The following is a 24,267-nucleotide window of genomic DNA, read 5'->3' as shown; positions in this document are numbered from 1 at the left end:
TTTTCACGTAGAGAATAGGAAACAAAAATTACAAAACAGACCCTCTAAACTGAGCATGCCTTTGATGAATTAGAATGGATGCCTCTAGTTTTCCAAATTTCCAAATGAACTGTGACTTATTGATTTCGGCAAATTAGAAAAGGCAAAGCGACAGTGCAGGGGCGGGAGCAAAATATAGCAAGAGTACTGTGCTCTGCTGCTTTCTGTAGCTAAGAATGTCACACTTACTTTCCCTCCATGTTTATCTTTCTGTAGATACCCGCAAAACTGCTCCTTCTACTTCTAGGCCACCCAATTTATCCAGGGCCAACGCCAGATTCAATAAATCGATTCCTGATCCTAGAAAAGGTAAGACATCTCTTCTAGAACGGATAGCTCTTTAATCAATCTGATTTCTGGTATTCTTAACCCTTACATGTTTTTATGCGGCTTTATCAGAATACACCTTATCCTGATAATGGCTGTCTTGTGACTTTGAATTTGGTTTATTTGATGGTATTAGTTTTCTGTTTTCATTGTGATTTTGCAGGTAATTCCACTCCCCACAAAACAAACAAATTGAATTTGGAGGTCTCACCTCATAGAGCTGGTAACACTCTTTAAATGCATGCCATTAAATAAGCTATTTACTGTTTTGATTATGTCTACATATCATTGCGCCTTTTTATTTATTTTTAATTCATTTATTAAAAGAACTATGGGAAATAACTTTATTATTAATTATAAGTACTTGAACTTGATCAGTTAAGTTTTTGTGCTTATCTGCATCCTAGATTTCACTCTTTTGTAATGTTTAATTTTTGTTACTGATGAGGTCAGGAAAATTGGCAAGCTGGATTACTTAAACAAGGTCTGTGTTCAGTTCAGATGAGAGTGCAGGTTGGTTTTCATTCTTTACTTCTATGGTGCTTGACCAGAATGGAAAAAGAATCTTGATACTTTTGTGTTGCACTGTTGTAGTTATGACTATATATGTATGATTTTTTCTGCTTGTTGGAGTTAACCTGTAGCCTTAAACTGTAATCACATAGGGATTATTTGAAAGTGTGTTTTCTTGTATATCTCAAAGGTATCACAAGTATATATATATACAAACAACAATTAATTCCCAACTACTTATTCCCCAACTACTTCCTTAAATTGTAACTACTAACTATATCTAATTAATACTTTAACACTCCCCCTCAAGCTGGAGCATAGATATTTATCATGCCCAGCTTGTTACAAATATAATTGACTCGAGTTCCTGGTAAAGCCTTGGTGAACACATCTGCTAATTGACTTCCGGTTCTGACATGTGGAGTTGTGATTGTACCATCCTCCAACTTCTCTCGAGTAAAATGACAGTCAACTTCTATATGCTTTGTTTTTTCATTAAACACATAGTTATTTGCAATATAGATAGCTGCTTTATTATCACAATATAACATCATTGGTTTTATCTGGTCAAACCCAATTTCGCCAAGTAGACGACGTAACCACACAAGTTCACACGTAGCCTATGCCATAGCTCGGTATTCAGATTCTATACTAGATCTAGAAACTACACTTTGCTTCTTACTCTTCCATGAAACTAGATTTCCCCCAACAAATACACAGTACCCAGTAGTAGAACGTCTGTCTGACAAATCTCCAGCATAGTCTGCATCGCTAAAGCCTTCTGCGATGTGATGACCATGATTTTGATATAACAAGCCCCGTCTAGGAGCTCCCTTTAGATACCTCAGGATATGAGTAACAGCATCCCAATGCGTTGTCCTAGGTGAGGACATGAATTGACTTACCACACTCATAGGAAATGAAATGTCAGGACGAGTAATTGTGAGATAATTTAGTTTGCCAACAATTCTCCTGTATTTCTCAGGTTCTTTGAGTAAGTCGCCATCATCAGACTTCAACTTCACATGGGGCACCATTGGAGCATCACAAGTCTTTCCCTCAATTAGACCTGCATCTTTCAACATAACTAAACAGTATTTTCTCTGATTTAAACAAATTCCTTTCCTACTGCGAGATACCTCTATTCCCAAAAAGTATTACAAAGGACCAAGATCCTTTGTCTGGAAGCAAGTACCAAGGAACTCCTTCAACTCCTTAATCCGAGCAACAACACTTCCTGTAATTATGATATCATCAACATACACAACCAGTAGAATGCAACCAGAGCTAAAATTTTCTGTAAATCGTTTACTGTAAATCGTTTACTGTAATTTCAGGTAGCATCAAGCGCTCGAGGAGTGCTACAGATGATGACTAGGTTGTGAAGGCCCCCGTCCCCGGGGGTCCATTTGATGGTGCTGTGATCCCGAGCTTTCTAGGACATGTTGCATGTGCTATCTGGGGTGGTCCGGATAGGTGCGTCCTTAGGTGTCATACCAGATCAGGGTATTGCTCGAAGTTGAGATTATGGTACAGTGGTTCTTCCAGGGCGATTCAGTCACGTATGGAGTCATCTGGGTTGTTCCATCTACGTGGTATCATGTACAGTCACATAGATGCTGCTCTGATCACGGCATTTGTAGAGCGATGGCAGCCAGACACGTCATCATTTCACATGCCGTTCGGCGAGATGAGCATCCTGATGCATGATGTGTGGGAGATATTGCACATCCCCGTAGATGGTGCCATGGTGACTGCTGAGGCGAGTACGGACGAGCTTCAGTCTTGCGTGATGGATTTGTTTGGGATGACTCGGGCTGACTTGCTGGTCGGTCACTACTTCTCTGGCGGTATACGAGCCGCTTCCGTCTTTGAGTATTGTAGAGGTGATCGGATTCCCGACACACAGGCTATCGTTTGGACGTAGCTGATGCTTGGTTCCACCTTGTTCGTAGACAAGAGTGTTGACCACATCCGACCTTCCTGCCTGCTGGAGGTGCAGGACTCGGTAGTTGGAGCCACTAGACTCTCTTAGGGACGGCTGCACTAGCATATCTATACCGTCATCTTGGTATTGCTACCAGAGGAGATGTCGGGCAGATCACGGGTTGTCTGACACTGCTCCAGGCATGGATTTATGAATTGGTAGTTTAGTGTTTTTATTATTAGTTGTACGGTTATTATTTTAGTAACATTACAGAATTGTAACAAAATTGTAACAATACAGAATTCATCCACAACAAACCTGTAACAAAACTGTAACTAAACTATAACCTTACAGAATTCTTACAGAACCTTACAGAATTCATCCACAACAAACCTGTAACTAAACTGTAACATTACAGAACCTTACAGAATTCATCCACAACAAACATGTAACAAAACTGTAACTAAATTGTAACATTACAGAACCTTATAGAACCTTATAGAATTCATCCACAACAAACCTGTAACAAACCTGTAACTAAACTATAACATTACAGAACCTTACAGAATTCATCCATAAAAAACCTATAACCAAACTGTAACTAAACTGTAATAATACAGAATTCATCCACAACAAACCTGTAACTAAACTGTAACATTATAGAATTCTTACAGAACCTTGCAGAATTCATCCACAACAAACCTATAACAAACCTGTAACTAAACTGTAACATTACATAACCTTACAGAATTCATCCACAATAAACCTATAACAAAACTGTAACTAAACTGTAGCATTACAGAACCTTACAGAATTCATCCACAACAAACCTGTAACAAAACTGTAACATTACAGAACCTTACAGAATTCATCCACAACAAACCTGTAACTAAACTGTAACAGTATAGAACCTTACAGAATTCATTCACAATAAACCTGTAACAAAACTGTAACAATACAGAATTCATCCACAACAAACCTGTAACTAAACTGTAACATTACAGAATTCTTACAGAACCTTACAGAATTCATCCACAAAAACCTATAACAAACCTGTAACTAAACTGTAACATTGCAGAACCTTACATAATTCATCCACAACAAACCTGTAACTAAACTGTAACATTATAAAGCCTTACAGAATTCATGCACAACGAACCTGTAACAAAACTGTAACTAAATTGTAACATTACAGAACCTTACAGAATTCATCCATAACAAACCTGTAACTAAACTGTAACATTACAGAATTCTTACAGAACCTTACAAGATTCATCCACAACAAAATTGTACCATTATAGAACATTACAGAACCTTACAAGATTCATTCACAATAAAACTGTAACTAAACTGTAACATTACACAATACCAATAATTACTAATAGCCCCTAATTTTGGCCAATCAGGTCCACTGTGCCGCCCTATCCTCATAGAAGCGCTCCCATCCTACAACGCTTTGAGCACGGTGCCGAAACCACTATGCTAGTATAAGGGGTACCGGAAAATTAGGAGATAAATTTAAACGTATGTAGTGTCGGTAGTGATTCCCTAAATAAGCTATACATATCTCATGTGTTGGTCTTGTAGCAGTGGATGCAGCATACAAGGGTAAGATAGTACCACATAACTGCAATGTCTGCCCACCCACGAAGCCGAAAAATATGACAGCAGCATTATATATTGTAGCAATCGGCCACAAGTCATCCCAAACGAGCATCCAATACTCCGGCGTACAACCTGCACCGTCCCAACCTATCCTATGAATAGCTGCATCAACACTATCAATAAAAACTCTTTCATACAGACAACGGTTAGCAATTACTTCATTTCTAAGGTTATGCCTAACTGCCTGCCACGAATCTTCGCTACCAAAATTGTGAGATGAAACCGCACGGAAACCATAATTTCCATCACCTACCACGTCGTAATATGATTCGACATATGGCTTAATTATGCCAACTATTTTATCGGCATGTACGAAGTCACAACCATAATACGTATTTCCATCTGCATTCACGTATTTTAGTGTAAATGAACTATAGATTGCCAAACATTTACAAAAAGAAGTTGGGTTTATCAAATAAACATTACCTGATGAGGCAGCATTATGGACCGATGATGAAGAGCTAATTCTACGACTTCTTCCACGACTCTTAGATGAACTAGTAGAAAGAGCATGTCCACGATGAGTTTCATTGTATTCACAAGAACTCGGCATATGTTTTGTGGATTTGCTCGCCTTAGGTCGTCCTCGAACGTGAATTTTGACATCGGGTTCAGTGTACTGAGCTTGATCAGGGTGTAGTTGATCATGGATAAGCATTGAAATATTACGCATAAGGGCTGGGTCGCCTTTAGAGACCTGGTCCACTAAGGACTAAAAATATCGTTGATCCTCGTTCTAATCATTACACCCTGCATTTTCATCAGTGTGACCATAATTGATTAAAAGTGTTCTCCAGAACATATGAACACTCTCAATACTGATCATTTCATTCAGATCACAAGCTCGTTTGAGCTCGCATGCACATGGTATCTGATGCGAGGTTCTCAATACACAACCGCAATGCACGTCCACTTCATGGCGCAACCCTCTCATGCGCTTTAACTCTTCATTCAGCAACTACATGCAGTGGTGGGAGACATTGAATACCAGGTGGTTAAATGGGAATCAGGAGAACGTGACTCCTTTATGAAGCCCGGACTGCTCAAGCATGTACCTAAGAAGAAGACAAAATTACTATTAGTTAGTGAAATGATACATTCATAAATGCAAATTCCTAAACTGCATTAGAACAAATTGCAAATACCTGATATTAGTTGCTTGGGATTCAATCTACTTATGAACCTTCTGCCATACCGTGTCGAGGGATCCAGTTGCGGTATTGAGCCATTGCTTTAAACTAGCATGTTCGCTCTCCACTCGATAAGAAGTTGTGTTGCCAAAATGTAGAAAATCCTTCGTCCAAGCAACAACAAAATTCACCTTATGCACCAACCACGTGTCCTCAACATACGAGATAAGATTTTTGTACCTACTTATCCCATCCTTCATCTTGCTAAGATTGGTCTCGTACTCCTCAATGGTTAAAGATTGTAATATTATTCTCCATTTTGCATTCTTGAATTTAGAGGCATGTCCTTTATCTCCCAAAATTCTATACACACAGTCTTCCATATCCTTATTTATATGCCAAGTGCATAGCAAGTGCGCTGCTTGTGGAAAAACTTCTTTGATCGGCTTTAATAACCCCAGCTCCCTATCATTGACAATAACAGTCGGGTTAAGATCAAACCCAATCAAAATCCTCAGCCTCTGCAAAATCCAACGACAGCTCCCTTCAGTCTCGTCTTTAACTATAGCATACGCTATCTTGAAGTTGTTATTGCATGGCGTCATCCCCACAATCTCAAGAAACGGCATTTTGTACTTGTTTGTTTTGTACGTTGAATCAATGCCGATGTACTAGTGGTAAGTCCTGAACATATCAACTGAATTTGGATGTGCCATAAACACATGCGTTATCACACCAGAATCAACCTGTGTGTAATTGACATATTTGTTCTCCACAATAATATGGTAGAATTGACTAGCCAAGTCTCTACCTTCGAACCAATCCTTCCTCATTTTGTCCCTGTAATTATATATGTGTTTAATTATTGGGTTATCTTCTGGGTGTTTTTCTTTAACTGCTGCTAAAATAGCACAAAACTTTGCTTGAGCTGAAGTCATATCACGCACAATTATTTTAGATGCGATAATGAGTCCGGTCATCTGCCGACTTCCCTCTGGATACACATGCAATGTATGATTATGCATTCCAGTTGACACAGCCTTAGCCTGTATCCCCTATCCAGAAAGGTTTGCATGTTGATAGGCTTTAATCTGAAATTTACATCTGCAACTTTAGTTTTACTTTTTCTTACTGCATGATCTTCATCAATTCTCAGAACACCTCTATAGCGTTCACCTCGTGAACATCTCAACAGCCTCTGTTTTCCCCCATGTTTGTGCGAAGATATTACAATCTCAAACCCATTCTGAATAGCTATCTTTTTTGCCCAATCAATAGCATCTTGACATGAAGGGAAAACGGTGTCCGTTATGAAACGCGAACTATAATCAATGCCATCGGGATTCCAATCTTATATCGGTACCTGAATATACCAAAAATGCATAACAGGTTATCATAATGTACATAAAAAATAATAAAAAAATAGTTCGGGGCAATTTCTGCCCTTTTTTTGCCTGAACGAGCAGGCTGCCCGTTCCACCATGGGTGAGAATGGGCAGCGCGTGCTGCCAGTTCCGTTGGTGGAACGGGCAACAGTACTCCCGTTCTGTAGGTGGAATGGGAGGCGCGTACCACTCGTTCCATCGGTGGAACGGGTGGTGTATGCTGCTCGTTCCATAGGCTGAATGGGTAGTTCATCCATTCGGCCTACGGAACGGGCAGCATGTGCTGCCCGTTCAGGCAAAACACGAAAAAAATTAAAAAAAAATCAGAATCGTATTTGAGGATCGTAATATTACCTCGTGTTCAAAATCAAAATCTTCGGGAAAGCTCGGATCCATTTTCATAAAATCCGGGATTTTTGCTCGGGAGAGAAAGGGAGAGAGAGGTTTTAAGGTTTTGGTTGAAATAAAATGAGAAGGGCGCTATGGTAAAAGAGGGGACGGTAGGCCAGAATTTGGGTGCGGTGAATAATAATACCCATAAGAATAGAATACAAAAGCATGATTTAAAAACTCAGACTTCAGATAAAGCAAGTACAGATTACTTTAGGTAGAGAGAGAGTTACCAGGTGAAGAGCTCAACTTATTCAATAGCTTCAGCAAACTAGGGGAAGAGCCGACGAGTTTCATTTCATTATCAAAATTTATGACAGTAAAGCTGAAGTGATTATCGATATTTAGAAGAGCATTGATCGGAGGAGGAACAGAGCGGCGGAGAGAGAGAAAGGGGTTCAGTGGGAGTTCCAAGCAAATAGAGAAAAGAAGAGAGTTGTTTTGACGTTATGACGAGGTTTTCGGGAAGTGAAAAGGACAAAAATCAATATTGGGTCAATGTTGCTTCGACTCGTGATTTTTATTATTAGGGTATATATCTCTTAGCTGTAATTTCGTCTTTTGACGATGGCGGCCAAAGAGGTAGGTTCCAGATGGGTTTGGTGCCTTCTACCCAAAAAAGTATAGTTGGCCGAGCCAGGAATGGCTATCGAAAATGGTGTAGATGTACTTTGTCCCGGAGATGTAGGCTTGTCCATATACAAGTAATTAGCTGAGTAGGGTGTCGAATTAGAAAAGAGAGAACTGCAAGGAGCTAACCTTAGTACGAGAGAACTGGGTTGGCCGTTTGTTATGCTAATAGAAGGCCCGACAACTAAGTTGGTATGGAAGAACTGTGAAATCCTTCTCTATATGCATCAAAGCCAAGTCTGGGCTGATGCGCTGGTTATCAAAATTTTGGGAAAATCTGTGGGTTATATTGCTCTCAGGAACAGAGTTTCAGAAATTTGGAAACCAAAAGGTGGATTCAATATGATGGACATTGGGTACGGGTTTCACATTGTCATATTCGATAGCATGAAAGACAGAGAACATGTGATCTGTGATGGACCATGGATGGTGCAAGGACACTATCTGAACGTCCGAATATGGTCACCGGACTTTGTACTGCAGCAACAGTTGTTTCAACCATGGTATGGGCCAGATTTCCAGAATTACCGCTGCAATATTATAATGAGGACTTCCTAATGCTCATTGGGAACTCGTTTGGGAAAGCTGTGAGGGCTGACAAAAATACTGCAGGCAAGGAACGTGGAAAATTTTCGCTCGGGTTTGTGTTGAAATCGACCTCTCGAAGCCCCTTGTTGCCCAGTATCGACTGAATGGAACTAATTATCATAGTGAATATGAAGGGCTATATCTAGCCTACAACAACTGTGGTAGATATGGTTATACGAAAGAAGCGTGTTCCTATCCTAGCATCCTGCAATCCAAAGAACCACCTTCTACTCGAGATACACATCCTGCTAATGACCCGAGGAAGGAGTCTATTGATCCACTTGATCCCATTCTTAATAGTCCAAACTGTAAGTCTACTACCAATGATAATGTTGAAATTGTTACTGGTACTTATGACACGGAAAGCTATGCTCCCTGGATGATTGTTCCTCATTGACGATATACTCCTCGAACACACAAGCCAGCACCGCTAACTTCTAAATCCCCGTCCGTCATAAATACTAGCCCCCCAGAACCTCACCAGACTTCTTTAAGCTCGGCCCCTAGAAAGGATTTCCATAGCAAGAGTGTTGCACTGATGACCGATATAATCCACAATAAATTCAAATTCGGTGTGTCAGATTTAAGTAGCTCAGCAACAACCAAGCCTAGCTCCTGTAGACCTCCTGGTTTTCGTGACCCCCTCTTACGAAACATTTTTGGTGAATTTGGCAGTGAAGTTGAGGACCCCTCATCAGATCTTTTACAAGCACAAAGTGATAAAGAGAACTTAAAGCCTACTGAGGATGCTAGGGGCTGTAATAAATAAAGTCGAGTTGGTGCAACAACCTTGAGCCCTCTTGTAGTGAAAGATCTAAATGTGGCTATGCCGTTGGAAGTGCAATCAATTTCCCAAGAGCAGCAGTAGCTAGTGTCTCCCTGTGTACATAACCATCTTATTCTCTCATGATTATTTCCTGGAACTGTTTTGGAGCTGGTGCTAATAAGTTTCACTGGGCTCTTCGCCATTTGCTTATTGATCAGAAACCTGATATGCTTGCTCTGCTGGAAACTCATCTTCCTTCTCACAAGGCGGAGGATTTGCGCAAAAAATTCATGTTCTCTAATGTTGAAGTAATCGACACGAACGGTTTTAGTGGAGGAATCTAGTTATTCTGGAACGCAGATAAATACCTTGTGGAAGTGCTAATTAAGAATAAACAATTCCTCCATACCAGGCTCACCTGCATTGGAGGTAGTTTACATGATACATCTATCCTTGCCTCATTTGTTTATGTTCGGCCTCAGCTAGCTTTAAAAGGCAGTTTATGTCGGATATGCTAGATCTCAAGTCTCGAGTCTCTGAACCATGGGTCATCCTAGGAGATTTCAACTGCATTAAAAACCTTAATGAGAAACAATGAGGTCCGGCTAGTGTCATTGATCGTTGTAATCTCTTCTCTAATTGGATAAATAATATATGCTTGATTGACATGGGCTTTTCAGGACCTTGCTACACCTGGTTTCAGGGAACTTCTCTCAGGACTCGTACCGCTTGTCGCCTGGAAAGGGCTCTTTGCGATGATCAGTTCCGCCATCTCTTTCCTGAAGCTGGTATCTGTCACTTACAACGGAATGGCTCCGACCATGCCCCTATTTCCCTTCAGTTAAATGCTCATGTTATGACATGTGGAAACCGTCCCTTCCGCTTTGAAGCCGTTTGGCTGAATCACGCGTCTTTTTTGACTCTTCTGCAATCAAGTTAGGTCAAAACGGAGAGCCTGGAATTCAACCTGTGGAATTTAGTTTCGATTTTGTGCAACTAGAATAAACGAATTTTTGGAAACATCAGGTTCAGAAAAGATCAGTTTCTTTGTTGCCTTTGTGGAGTTCAGCGCCAAATGGGGACTCGTGTTCATAATGATTTGATCAGACTTGAGAGGTCTTTGCAGACCGAATTGAATTCGGTTATACTTCAGGAAGAAATTCACTGACTCTAAAAGTCTCGTGTTTAGTGGCTGTATTTTAGGGACAAGAACACCACCTTCTTTCACACTTCTACAGTCATTAGACGATGCAGAAATAAGATTGAGGGATTAAAGAATGCTGATGGAATCTGGATTTGGGATGGAGATTACTTGAAAAGTATGATTTCAGATTACTTTAAAAAGCTCCATTCTGATGACAATGAGGGGGGGAACTCTCTTATTACTTCTCACTCATACCTGAGTCTTTCAAGGGACGCGAGTACTGCCATTGCTCATCCCTTCACTTATGATGATATCCAAAGAGCTCTCTTCAGTGTCAGTCTGTTTAAAGCCTCTGGCCCTGACGGCTTCCAAGCTGGCTTTTTTCAGAAGTTATGGCCTCAGTTAGGCATCTTTGTCTGTAATTCAGTTTCTGAAGCCTTCCGCACTGGCCGAATTCCCCCCGAATGGAACGAGACATTCCTCATTGTCATCCCCAAGGTGCCTAACCCAGAGATGGCTTCCCAGTTCAGACCAATCAGCTTATGTACTGTCTTATACAAAATTGTGACTAAGTGTATTGTGAATAGGCTTAAACCCTACCTTCAGAAGGTGGTAAGTCCCATGCAAAGTAGCTTTATCCCAGGCAGACAGATTTCAGAAAACGTGATTCTTCTACAATAGGTAATCCATTCTTTCAAAAAGAAGCAAGGGCGCAAAAGGCTAATAGTGTTGAAGTTTGATCTGGAAAAAGCTTATGACAGACTCTCTTGGGACTTTCTTAAGGAGACCCTCACAGTGCTTGGTTTGGAAAACTCACTGATTGAACGAATTATGAATTGTGTGACAGGTGTTACTATGCAGATTCTATGGAATGGGGAGCAATTACCTCAGTTCTCCCCAACTCGAGGACTCAGACAGGGTGATCCTTTGTCCTCTTACTTGTTTGTACTCTACCTCGAAAGACTTAACCATCTCATCCTGGATGTTATTCAAGAGGGTCGCTGGTCCCCTATCCATCTTTCTCGTGGAGGTCCTGCGCTTTCACGTGTCTTTTTTTGCAGACGATATCGTTTTACTTTTTGAAGGAAATACGACTCAAGCCTCAATAATCCACAGTGTCCTCCATAACTTCTGTGCAGCTTCAGGGCAAAAGGTCAGTCTCAATAAATCAAAAGTCTTCTTCTCTAATAATACCTCTACTGTTGCTAGGAAGGGGTTTGTGACATTTTAGGCTTCACTAGCACTACTGATCTGGGTATCTACTTGGGAATGCCACTCATTCACAAAAGGGTTACCAAGGAGACTTACAAGCATGTTATGGAATTGATTCACCGTAAGTTCTTAGGCTGCAGAGAAAAATGCCTCAATTTTGCTGGATGACTAACTCTGATCAAATGAGTTGCTTCTGCCATCCCAAGTTATACAATGCAAACAATCTTGCTTCCAAAATCTCTTTGCAACAAAATTGATGCTTGCAACCGTAGATTCCTTTGGGGCCCTACTGGGGATCGAAAATGGACTCATCTGATTCACTGGGATTTTGTTTGTGCTGAGAAGAAAAATGGAGGTTTGGGTATCAAAACCACGCGCAGATTCAATCTCGCAATGATAGCTAAACTCGGTTGGCAATTGTTGACAGATCACAATTCGCTATGGACTAGGGCGCTTCGAGCGAAGTACTGTGGTCAGAGGGAGGGTTTTGACATCTTCAGGGCAAGTCCACATCACTCCTATACTTGGAGAAGTCTAGTTGCGGGTAGCTGTGTGGTTAAAAAAGGTGCTAGCAGGCTCATTCTTAATGGTAATTCGACTAAATTTTGGCTGGACAAATGGTGTGGCACCGAACCTCTTATTCACTTTTCTTCTTCCAGGCCCCCGGATGACCTTCTTAATCAATCGGTGTCTCATTACTAGGACAATGGGAGGCGATCATGTAATTGGGATCTTTTGAATAACTCTCTGAGCTCCTCGTCTCTGCTGCAAATAGCGTCGCTGGTAGCTTGCCCAGAGAGTCCTATGAATGTTTGTTGGTTCTGGCCGGATAGTAACATGGGTGATTTCTCCATCCGCTCTGCCTATTACATTATAGGATATGATCCACAGGCCCCGAGATTTACATAGTCTAACATTTGGAAGCTGGAAGCGCCAAGGAAAATTCAGTGCTTTATATGGCAGTTAGCGTATACTGCTATTCTTTGCAACGTCAATAGGGCTCACCGTCACCTCGTTACAGACTTGGCTTGTGTTAATTGCCAAGAACCAGAAATGTTGCTGCATATCCTTCGCGATTGTCGGACTGTAAGAACTGTCTGGAACATGACGGTTTCGGCACAAGATCAGACGAACTTTTATAATTCCACTCTTATCAATTGGCTTTAGACGAATCTCACGCATAAAGGAAACTTCAGAACAATGCAATGGCCATCCTTATTTGCCTTTGGTGTCTGGTGGTTATGGAAGTGGAGAAACGAAAAGGTTTTCAGTTCTAATTTTCCTTATACTTATTCAATTGATAAACTGACGTCTTTCTGTGAGGAATATGTTCGAGCCCATCGATCTCTGAGTAATGGTCCTTTACTTGGTCAACGCTTGATTTGGATCTCCAGACCCGAGATGGACTAAATTAAATACAGACGGAGCTTGCAAAGGTAATCTCGGGTTAGCCTCTGTAGGTGGATTATTGAGAAATGAATTCGGCTTATTGTGTGGTGGCTTTGAGTGAATATTAGTTTCTGCACCTCCTTAGCTGCGGAACTTTAGGGGCTTTTCTTGGGTTTACAACTAGCCTTGGACAAGGGAGTGAGGAACTTGATTGTGGAATTGGATTTGAAACTAGCTTTGCAGTTCATGACTGGTGATATATGAGATCGTCATCCTTTTTCTTGGCTTATCAGCATGTGTAAAGCTCTGAGGGACATGCAGTGGAGTGTCGTCTTTGTGCATACGTATCGGAAAGGAAATAGGGCAGTTGACTGGCTGGCGAATTTCGCAAGATCTTCTCCTTTGGGTCACCATGAGTTTGGTGTGCCTCCTGCAGGCCTCCAGGAGATCCTTGCATCTGATTGCAGGGAACCTGTTCTGAGTCGAGTGGTTCGCTCTTAGTTTCTTCTTTTTTCTCTAGGCTAAACGCCTTCATTGTATTACCAAAAAAAAGGTAGAGGTTAGCATGTTGATTCAGAATCTACCAACCTATGTTCTCTATAAAGTCATTTATGTAGTTTAATTAAAAATAAAATAATACAATATAATAATTATATAATTTGACAAGAGAAGACTTTCATGGTGGCTACTACAATAAAAAAATATCAACAATAAATTCAAATGATACTATTTAGTATGTGAAATTTTCTTAAAAAAATAAAGCTAAATGATGATATATTTTTGTGTGAGTAATGTGACCGAAAACCAAGAACTGCAATTCCAATGTACAATTTAATAATAAAATAACAATGTTTTGTCATTCAATATTTAAAAAGATTATAAGGATATATATTTTTTTCACAATTGCAGATATGAGCTCAAGATAGTAGCTCAAGACTTAAGTGATTCTACGATGTTTGTATTTTTCGACAGAGAAATTATGTAGAGTTTTTTTTATATAAACTATTCTTTTTTAAAACTCAAAATTATTTAAAAAAATATGGTATATCATTATATTTATATATATATATATATATATATATATATAATTAAAAAATATTAAATTTATGTTTAAAAAATTTATCGACTCGCGCAACGCGCGGGCACAGTACTAGTTTTATTTAAAATGATAAGTTTACTCTCCTATCACTAGTTAATTTTTATATATAAATAATTAAGGTTTATATTTTAAAAATGAAAAGTAATATTAGTAATAAAATTATATTATTATTTATATGTTTTTATGTTTTTTAGAAAATGTATTTTTAATTAAAAGTAGATAAATAATTTTTTAATAATTTAATAATTTAATTTAAATACATTTTTCATATAATATCTATTATATTTATGTGATAATTGTTATATTTGCACTTTCGAATTTATTAATTAATAAATGAAAGACAAGTTTATTTGTTTTTTTTTTAAGAAAAATAAGCTTCATTAAACGGAATCAACATACAAGGAATGTAAAATAAAACCTGGAGAGATAATACCCTACTCCATAAGTTCTGACAAAAAATGAGAAGACGTAACGAAAGTATGCTTGATGAATATGTTCCACCACTCACATCTCATCTGACTCCACTTCCACATCATCCAAACACTTGAGTTTGATCCAGCTCAAAGCCTCTCGAATACCAATAGCTTCACCTTCCCTAACCCAAAAAGTTTCTAGCAATACGTTTTGAAAATGCACCATAGAAGCGACTGGTGTTGTCCCTAAGCACAACATCAACGCCTAACCAGCCTGACCCATAAATAATTGAAGCATTTATGTTTACTTTGAGCTTACCAATGGAAGGTTTAGACCAAATAGCACTCATAGGGTCTCTAATGTGAAAACCAAGCATCCTGTAAACATTATTTTGCAATAATTGTGCATATTGCCAGTCTTTAAGTCCAACACAAACCAAATGAAAGACAACAGTAACGTCAGTGCTCCGGACTTTCCACACCACCTCATTCCTACAACACTAAATACCCTACACAATTGAAGCCCATAAACAACATTGTTTTTTAGTTAACACATTAAACACAAACTCCAACCAAAAACAAACGGCTCCCTTATTAAATTTGAAATTATCCTCAGCGAGAAACATTCCCAAACTATTGTGGTAAAAGGGCATTTATAAAAAAAAAATATGAATGCTAGATTCTAGCCTCTTTGCATAAACAACACAACTAATCAATATTAATACATCGACGAATTAAAATTGACAGTCGTAGGTATCACATCTTTACAAATTCTCCAAATTAAATTACACACCTTTGGTGGAATTTTGAGACGCCAAAGTTGTTTCCAATAACTCCGACACAAATTCAAACCTCCATTAAAGATCACCTTGTAGCCACTTTTAACAAAATAATTGCCATGATGTTCATACCTCCAAAAGAGAGTTGTTTTGACGTTGCGACGAGGTTTTCGGAAAGTGAAAAGGACAGAAATCAATATTAGGCCAATGTTACTTCGACTCGTGATTTTTATTTGGGTATATATCTCTTAGCTGTAATTTCGTCTTTTGACGGCGGCCAAAGAGGTAGGTTCCAGATGGTTTCGGTGCCTTCAACCCAAAAAAGTATAGTTGGCCGAGCCAGGAATAGCTATCGAAAATGGTGTAGATGTACTTTTGTCCCGGAGATGTAGGTTTGTCCATATACAATCAATTAGCCGAGTAGGGTGTCGAATCAGAAAAGAGAGAACTGCGAGGATCCAACCCTAGTACGAGAGGACCGGGTTCGCCGTTTGTTATGTTAATAAAAACGTCAGGCAGCTAAGTTGGTATGGAAGAACTGTGAAATCCTTCTCTATATGCATTAAAGCCAGAAGCAAAGATAGAGGTTAGCGTGTTCACCCGTTGATTTAGAACCTACAAGCCTATGTTGTCCTTGTTTACTCATATTTAGTCAAGAGTTTGTTCATATTACACTCATCGTTCTGTTTTCAAAAAATACACTATAATAATTATTTTTATTTTATTTTGGGATAAGATGCGAAAATACCTCTAACATTTGCAGTCAAGAGCAATTTTACTTCTAACATCCAAATTGGTGCAATTTTATCCTAACATTAGCAACTAAGAGTAATTTTACCCCTAATGTTATTAAATTGGTCAATTTGAGCAATAATTCATCAAATATTTCATAAATTATGAAGTGAGTGAATATTCCAAATCTATAATTTTCACTGCAAACGCTAAGCACATAAACAAATATAAGTAGATTTCATTTCATTTGCATACCTTTTTGTTGGAATTTTAGGGAGCTAAATCTATTCTTTTCTGATTCTCTGCTTCACTACTCACAGTCCATTGGGGAAGCAGAACCAAAAGCTTATCTAACCATAAGTTTTAGATCTTCTTTTTCAAGATATTTCGTTTTTTAAGCTAATTTACTCAAATTTCACCAGTTTTCAATTGTCAACGACGTGGTTGCCTGCTAAATTTCCAAGGCTCTTCAAACATACACATTTACCCATCAATTATTATTTTATCGGTATCAATTCAACTGCGTCGAGTTCTTCCTTGTTGATTCTATGAAAATGCAGCTCCATTTATTGGGAGTTTGAGTGCTTTCTCCCTCTCTGATCTATAAGTCATGATTAATATCTCAAATTCACCAACTTGCAAACATTAGGAGTAAAATTGTCATTGACCGCCAACACCAGGGCCGGTTCTGACAATTTATGGGCCCTAGGCGGAATAATAAATAAAGGCCCCTTTAATAAAAACATTTTACATAAAAAAAAATTAAAATATATTTCAATACATGATAAACAAAAACGTATTTCATTAATTCCTTATTATCTACATATTAAATCTATTTGCTAAAAAATTAAATCAATTGCTACATGTATATATTACGTGTCAAAAACTGTGTCATTTTGCAAAAAAAAAAAAAGCGATTAGTTTTTCATTCAAAATAGATTAAATGTCACACTTATAGAAATACTTGAATGGGAAAATGTTACCAAATGGTATAACAAAATTTTGCATACCATAAAGACCAAATATGAGTTTAATTCTTAAATTAACTCTCAATTTATATTCAATAAAATCAATTTGACATCTTTTAAGTTTAAAATATTAATTATTTGGACCCTTTAAAACCTAAATAATTTTTTAAGGTTTACATAAATATAACAATTGGTTACAAAATTACAATTAAATCTTATGATCAAAATTACTTTTCAATATGTTATTATTTTTTATATATAAGAAATAAAATTATATTTTATACTCTAATTAAAAAAAATTAGACCCAAATTCATAAATTCTAAACCTTACTAAATATATTCTAAATCTTTAATTTATAAATCTTAATCTTTAAAATATACTTTTAAAAATAATAATTTTATTAGTTTGACATAATTTAAAGTATTATTTAATATAATTGTAAATGAATTTTTAATTGACATAATTATAAATAAGTTTTTAAAAGTGGATTTTTATATAAATTTTTTAATATTAATATTTGTCTATATCTATTTATTTTTAAGAAAGCCAAAATAAAAAATTCTGCTTAAAGAAGGATTCGAACCCTCTTCCATGACTAATGTGTGCTATATATATTTATTTTTAAGAAAGCTAAAATAAAAAATTCTGCCTAAAGAAGGACTCGAACCTGTTAAGAAAGCCAAAATAAAAAATTCTGCTTAAAGAAGGATTCGAACCTGAGCCCTCTTCCATGACTAATGTGTGCTATATATATTTATTTTTAAGAAAGCTAAAATAAAAAAGTCTGCCTAAAGAAGGACTCGAACCTGAGCCCTCTTCCACGACCAATTTGTGCTTAACCGTTGGAACAATTACTGACTTTAGTTTAAATTCCGTTTTACACCATATATATACATATAATAAACAAATTTTGGGCCCCCTAAAAGCCATGGGCCCTAGGCCAGCGCACTCCTGGTCTAGGCCCAGGGCCGGCCCTGGCCAACACTAGGGGTAAAATTGCACAATTTTAGACGTTAAGCATACAATTGCTTCTGGCTATAAACGTTAGGGGTATTTTCGCGCCTTATCTCGTTTATTTTTAAAAAACACTATAACAATTACAAGATCTCTAAATTTTTATAAAATTAACTATCTATCTATAAATTTTATTTAAAATGATAAGTTTACTCTATTATCACTAATTAATTTTTATATATAAATAATTAAGTTTTATACTAATCTATATATAATATAAAACAGTAACGACGGATCTCATATGTCACTTCCTCCTTCTTTTTGATAAAAAAATATAATATAATATATAAATTTTAATTATATTATTATATTTATCAATAAAATGATTATTTAAAGTAAATATAAAAATAAAATAATAAAAATTTAGATAACACCTTGATGTCATTAATTTTAATTATTAAATTAAATATTTTTTAATATTTATATGTCAATATGAATCTGTTCCTTCCACACCACCTCATTCTTAGGACATCAAATACCCTACACAATTTTTTTTTGGCAAGAGGCTGCTCCTAAGACTCGTACCTGTGACCTCTCAGTCACATGACAACAATGCTTACCGTTGCACCAAGGCTCGCGTATTGATAGGTCCATATTTATACATATTTTTATATCTTAATTCCTTAGGGTTTAGTTTTAGTTTAGTTGTTTTAGGTGCAAGTTTACCTTATTTTCTTTTTGGTAGGTGTTTTTGAGACTCAATTTCAAATTGATGGTTAAAATGGTGATTCTATGGAGGTTAAAGAGAATTTGAATTTTTTTTGTCAAGTCATGTGCTGAAAAAGAGTTTTAAATGATGATCTGTCCTAACCTATCCCTATGGAGCAATAATAGTCTAAATTTGAGCATTTACTGGAGAATTGACGACTTATGTTATGAGATTGTTGACATATATAATATTTTCCCCCACACTAAACCTTGCTTGTCCTGTTGAGCGATTTCTGCAAGTGCACGATTTCGTTTGTAGTAATAAAAAAGATATCGATCCCACAGGGAAAGTTTTTTCACAAAAACTTATTTTGGTATAGTTTAAATTACGTCTTTAGGTTTATATTATAGTAAATCGTTTAATTGAATTAGATTGAATTGAATTGAATTGATCAGAATCAGATGAGAAATATATGTTGAAAATTAGAATGCAATTCTGTCTCGAGATTGGATTACGAGACAAAAACTTTCGTGTTTAAAGTGAGAAAAGTATAAAACTTACTCGCATTGAGCAAAGAAAACAACTTTAACTTTAGTAAGATTATGAACATGTAATAAATCGTAAATTCGTTCAATTAACAGGCTTTGAACCGTAGAAATCTCTCTGGATCGGAGCAGATTTCTACCTTAATCAAATTGGTATTTATATCCGATAAGCCGACTCAACGATCATATCTTCCATAAAAACTAATTATTTCAAGTGTTCAACTAAGTTTCCTTGTAATTATATGAAATTAAATACGTTTTAATGAAAACACCAGAACCTTATTTCGAAGATAACATCAAAGTAACAACAGAAATATTTATTGAATAAAGTAAACGTTTTATTATAGAATTGTGAATCTTCACAAGTTAACAGAGAAAAATAAACATGCATAGCATTTTAACTAATTTGAGTTCCGGGTCGTCAATCCTTTCCTCAAACTTCGTAGGTTTGTCAGACCCTGGGGCGCTTCAGCCGTTAGTTCTTCTCGCTGAATCTTCAGAATAGAGATTTCTGATCTACTAACAGAATGAGAACTCGTCTTCGTACAACTCTTAATCTAAACTTAATCACTACTGTGTTTGTAATAATCTAAGAACAATCTTGTGTACATCAAGTTTGCTTTACAAAATTGAAAACTAATCTCTAAGTCTTTTCTGACTCAGAATCTCAACATTATATCTGCTCTTTAAAATCTTAATTAACCAACTCTCTTTGAACTCTGAAATCACCTCTTTATTTATAGATGTTGAAGAGTCGTGTTTGAAGGGTCGTGTCCGCTATGAAGAGACATTTCTATCCACCCAAATAGACGCGTTTCTTGAATTTCTGATATGTGAAATCAGTGCTAAATTGACTGCTGGTCATACCGAGATTCTGAAATCTCAGTTGCGACCTGGGGAGCAATTTTTCCTCAGAACAAACTTTGACTTCCTGCCTCGATTTAGTGTGTCGCGACCGAGATATGGGAATCTCAGTCGCGACATGGGTTGTTCTTCCCGGTCTCGCTCCGTTCCCATCTCCTCATATCGGTGCGCTGATTTTCTCGTACTTTTGGCTCGTAACTTAGGGTTTTTCTTTCGTTTTTGATCCGTTTTAGCTCCTATTTGGATTTAACCAAATAATTAAGTACCTTGCATCAAAGAAACATATATAGATGTAAAAGTACTCTAAATAGATATAATTAGTATGATTTCATGATAAAACTGACGTAAATATTAATGATATTTTAGGTATATTTTGGGCTTAACAAATCTCCACACTTAAGCTTTTGCTAGTCCCGAGCAAAATTGCACTGAATTTATCCTTTAACTAATCTCTTCATGAAAATAAAACATATATCCTTGTATTCCTTTTTAAATTAGTTAAACCGAAAGATTAACTTTGTATGGCAAATTTATACGCAAAATATCAAACTAAATAGTATAAAGGCGATATATCATTCGTCTTTTATTTCAATTTTTAAATTGAAGTATTCGGGACGATATAAGCACGCATGTTTTTGAGTCTTTCATCTCAAGGCATTTCAAAACACAAAATTTCTTTTCCCAAACCTAAACTATTATATGAATATGAAATAAATAAGAACGTAGGTTTAATTTATTTGCTTAGTTACGCCCGTGATAAGGGTGATCTCGATTGTAACTTTATTTTAATTGTTTTGTCTTCGCTTAAGAGGTACCGACCATGCCATGGATGGACGCAATCATTACTTTAAACTTTAAACACGTTTAATTTTTGCTTTAATTTTTAACGTTCATTCCATACCTCGATTGTGATAAGGGTGGTCGCAATCGTGGCCAAACGTACCACTTACTTATTTTTCTTCCCTTTTATACCTCGATTATGATAAGGTTGGTCTCAATTGTGGCCAAAAGTTAAGAATACGACTACTTGATTTACTTAACACGAGTTATAAAATAAAAAATTTAAAATGGGAAAGAAAAATAGCACATTATCCTATATTGACTTAAAATTCAACATGTATTATGGCTAAAGTTTCCTTAAAAATTTCATTTGGTGTTAATGTAAGACGAAATCAAACCGAGCTAAAAATTGTTAGTTCAATTTAATGCCTATAAACCTAACTGAAAATTGAAAATAAGATTTATTGTATCATGAATTTGCATGATATAAAATAGAGATTGAAATAAAGAATTTTTTACTTAAATACATTTACTCGAGACGTTTTTTGATAAAATCGTTTCGGAGATTTGTAAAAAATTTGAAAATAGTGCCCGTATAGAAATATTATTTCTAACGATAATGATAACCTAAAAATAATCATAAGTTAAATATTTTAAACATATGAAAATGTATAGTTATAAAAATAATGTTTGCATTAAAAATGTCAATTTTGAAAAAATTAAAATGTTGCATTTGCATAAAACAAATGTTGCATTTGCATAAAACAAATGTTGCAATTTGTATATTACTTATTATCAAATAAATAGAATTCATCCGCATTCGTTGCATCCATTCGTACTTAAAATAAAAACGATATATGAAATATCTCCTCCCACACTTAATTTGGACCATGTCCTCATTGGTGCAAAAATTGATAAAACACGAAAAATTGTACGAAATAAAGCATACGAAATAAGATATATAAAAATATTGAAGTAAAACATTCAACATAATAAAATAAAAATTGTACCAAACTTAATAACAATAAAAACATTGTACCAAACTTAATAAAAACGAGATAATAGGATAAATGAGTTGAGAAAGAAAAGATAAAACCTATTCTTGCGAAGGTGAACCCGATGGAGATGGTGTAGTCACGACTCCTTGACGACAAAAGAATGAAAATAACCGGCGTCGGGTTGACGTGTGCTCCCTCCTCAAACTATGGATGTTTGCATCCACCGCGGTAATCCTCGAACTCATTTCTCTATTATCTTCAACAATGTCATCCAACCGCAAATTCATTTGACGGTTATGGGCATTCACTTGGTTCAAAACTTGTTGCCAACCAAATTGTTCATCAACATTTGGCTCTTCTTCAACTTGTGCTTGTGCTTGTGCTTGTGTATCAATATGATCATCCTCCTCACCCTCTTCTTCTTCATCATCACCCTCTTCGGTACCTAACCCTTAAGAACTAGAAGCTCCTCCACCCGTGCGACCAACAAGATGCTTAATATGTTTTTCATATGATATAAACACGGGGGGACCAAGTTTATGCACTAAATTGGCTCGCTGAAGAGCCGAAACATCCAAAAGAGGTAAACTACCATGATGAGGGGGGTTTTGATAATCCGCTAATTCACCTCGTGCACCCAAAACAATCCCGGTAATTAAGTTACCCGTAGGCACTTGCCTATTATTGGAAGCGGTGGCACGGTGTAAATTCTCGAATATCATGCCAATACTATCAATTGTGAGACCTTTAAATATGCTATCAAGCACGAACAAATCACAACTTTGGACCTTTGAACTTTCTACCCGACCAAACAACGAAAAAGACAAATACTTGTGAAAATAGAAGACACAATTATCTCTAATCCATTTGCTCGAAGTATTTTTGGGATAGAAAACGTCTTGGTTAGCCAAAGAATTCCAAACGGTGTGTGTATCAAATGTTTTTGGGTTTTTTATAAAAATTTCGAGTAGGAAAAACCGAACATTGCACCCATTGCTTCATAATCAACATCAAATTTAACCCCATTATTTCTAAAAGAAATAATACCCTTTTTCTTATCATAATTGAGAGTGACTAAAAACTCTATAATATACGACTCATTATGCGGAAACCGCATACTAGCAAATCTAGTCCAACCAAGAGTGCCTAAAAATTCATCAATTCGATTGGAGAAAGATTGTTCATTTACCATATCAAAATGTAAGAACGGCATATCGATGAACTCCATTTTACTTCCGTTGAAGTGTAGATAACGTCGGCCCTCCGCTTCAGACTCAATATCGAACACGGCTCCATATTGAACACGAAGATGATTCACCTCGGTTGCTTTGATCTTGTTAGCAGCTCTCTTTTGTCTAGGCATATTACTTAAGATTGGTTTGAAAATGGTTGAGAGAATTTGAGAGATGAAAGAAATTTGAAAGGTTTTGAGTAAGAATATGTGTTTGAATAATGAAGAAGGTGATGAATAGTTGTAAAATATATTGGGAAGAGTAAAAGATCTTTGTATTGGGAAGAGGATTGTGTGTTTAATTGGTGAAAATTGGAGGTGATGTATGTAGGTGTAAGAGATAGATATTATAGAGGTAGAAGAATAGGGTTTTGAATTAGAGTAGGAATAGGAAAAGAGGTAAATTTAGGCTCAACCCATCTTGGAAGTAGCGTGTCGCGACCGAGATTCAGGAATCTCGGTCGCGATAGGAGGTCTGTAAGGAGATGTGTTTCTCCTGAAACTCCATCCTTCGCTGTTCGTATAGAGATTTTAAAAATCCCTACCGAGATTCTGGACCTGGTAGCCAAAAAATGCATATTTCGACGCTAATTTAAACAACTCTTCTTGCAATTAAGTCCTATTAATGAAAAGATTAATACATGTAACTTAAAAACACAATTGAAACATTAAATTTAAGGAAAAACAAAGGTTTTACCTTAATAAATAGGGAATTAATGAAACAATTAATTCCTTTAATGAATTAATAGAAATATTAATGTACATTAATCATCAATGGTAGAATTAATACCTTTATTAATGATAATAATTACATGAAACAACATATATATTTAACAACATATATTCATAAATGAAAAACGATGAAAGGAAAACATATGTACATGAATTAATAAACAAACAAACCTATATACATTTATTTACAATCAAACAAAATAAAATCAAATCAAATGGTATCCTGGTGAATTGGAACACGCATTGCATTAGCCCGATTTATCTTCGCTTGTACGAAGATCTGTCTTTCTTCAGGAGAAAGAAATTGTGGGCCGACTCTAAAAACACGTTTGACAAGTCCCTCACTTTCTAGGAATT

At 36.6% G+C, this 24,267-nt stretch overlaps 1 long non-coding RNA gene across 1 annotated transcript; it reads left to right on the top strand.

The window, feature by feature from the left end:
* Positions 1-79: 79 nt before the first annotated feature.
* On the top strand, positions 80-1,127 carry LOC136219274 (uncharacterized). The gene is made up of 3 exons (XR_010684118.1): positions 80-348; positions 530-589; positions 820-1,127. It is a non-coding gene; the product is annotated as an uncharacterized lncRNA (long non-coding RNA).
* The last annotated feature ends 23,140 nt before the right edge of the window (positions 1,128-24,267 follow it).

Source organism: Euphorbia lathyris, chromosome 2 (assembly GCF_963576675.1).
Source record: "Euphorbia lathyris chromosome 2, ddEupLath1.1, whole genome shotgun sequence".
NCBI lineage: Eukaryota > Viridiplantae > Streptophyta > Magnoliopsida > Malpighiales > Euphorbiaceae > Euphorbia > Euphorbia lathyris.
The sequence above is the reverse complement of the archived record's forward strand: the minus strand, read 5'-3'. Positions and strand labels throughout refer to the sequence as shown.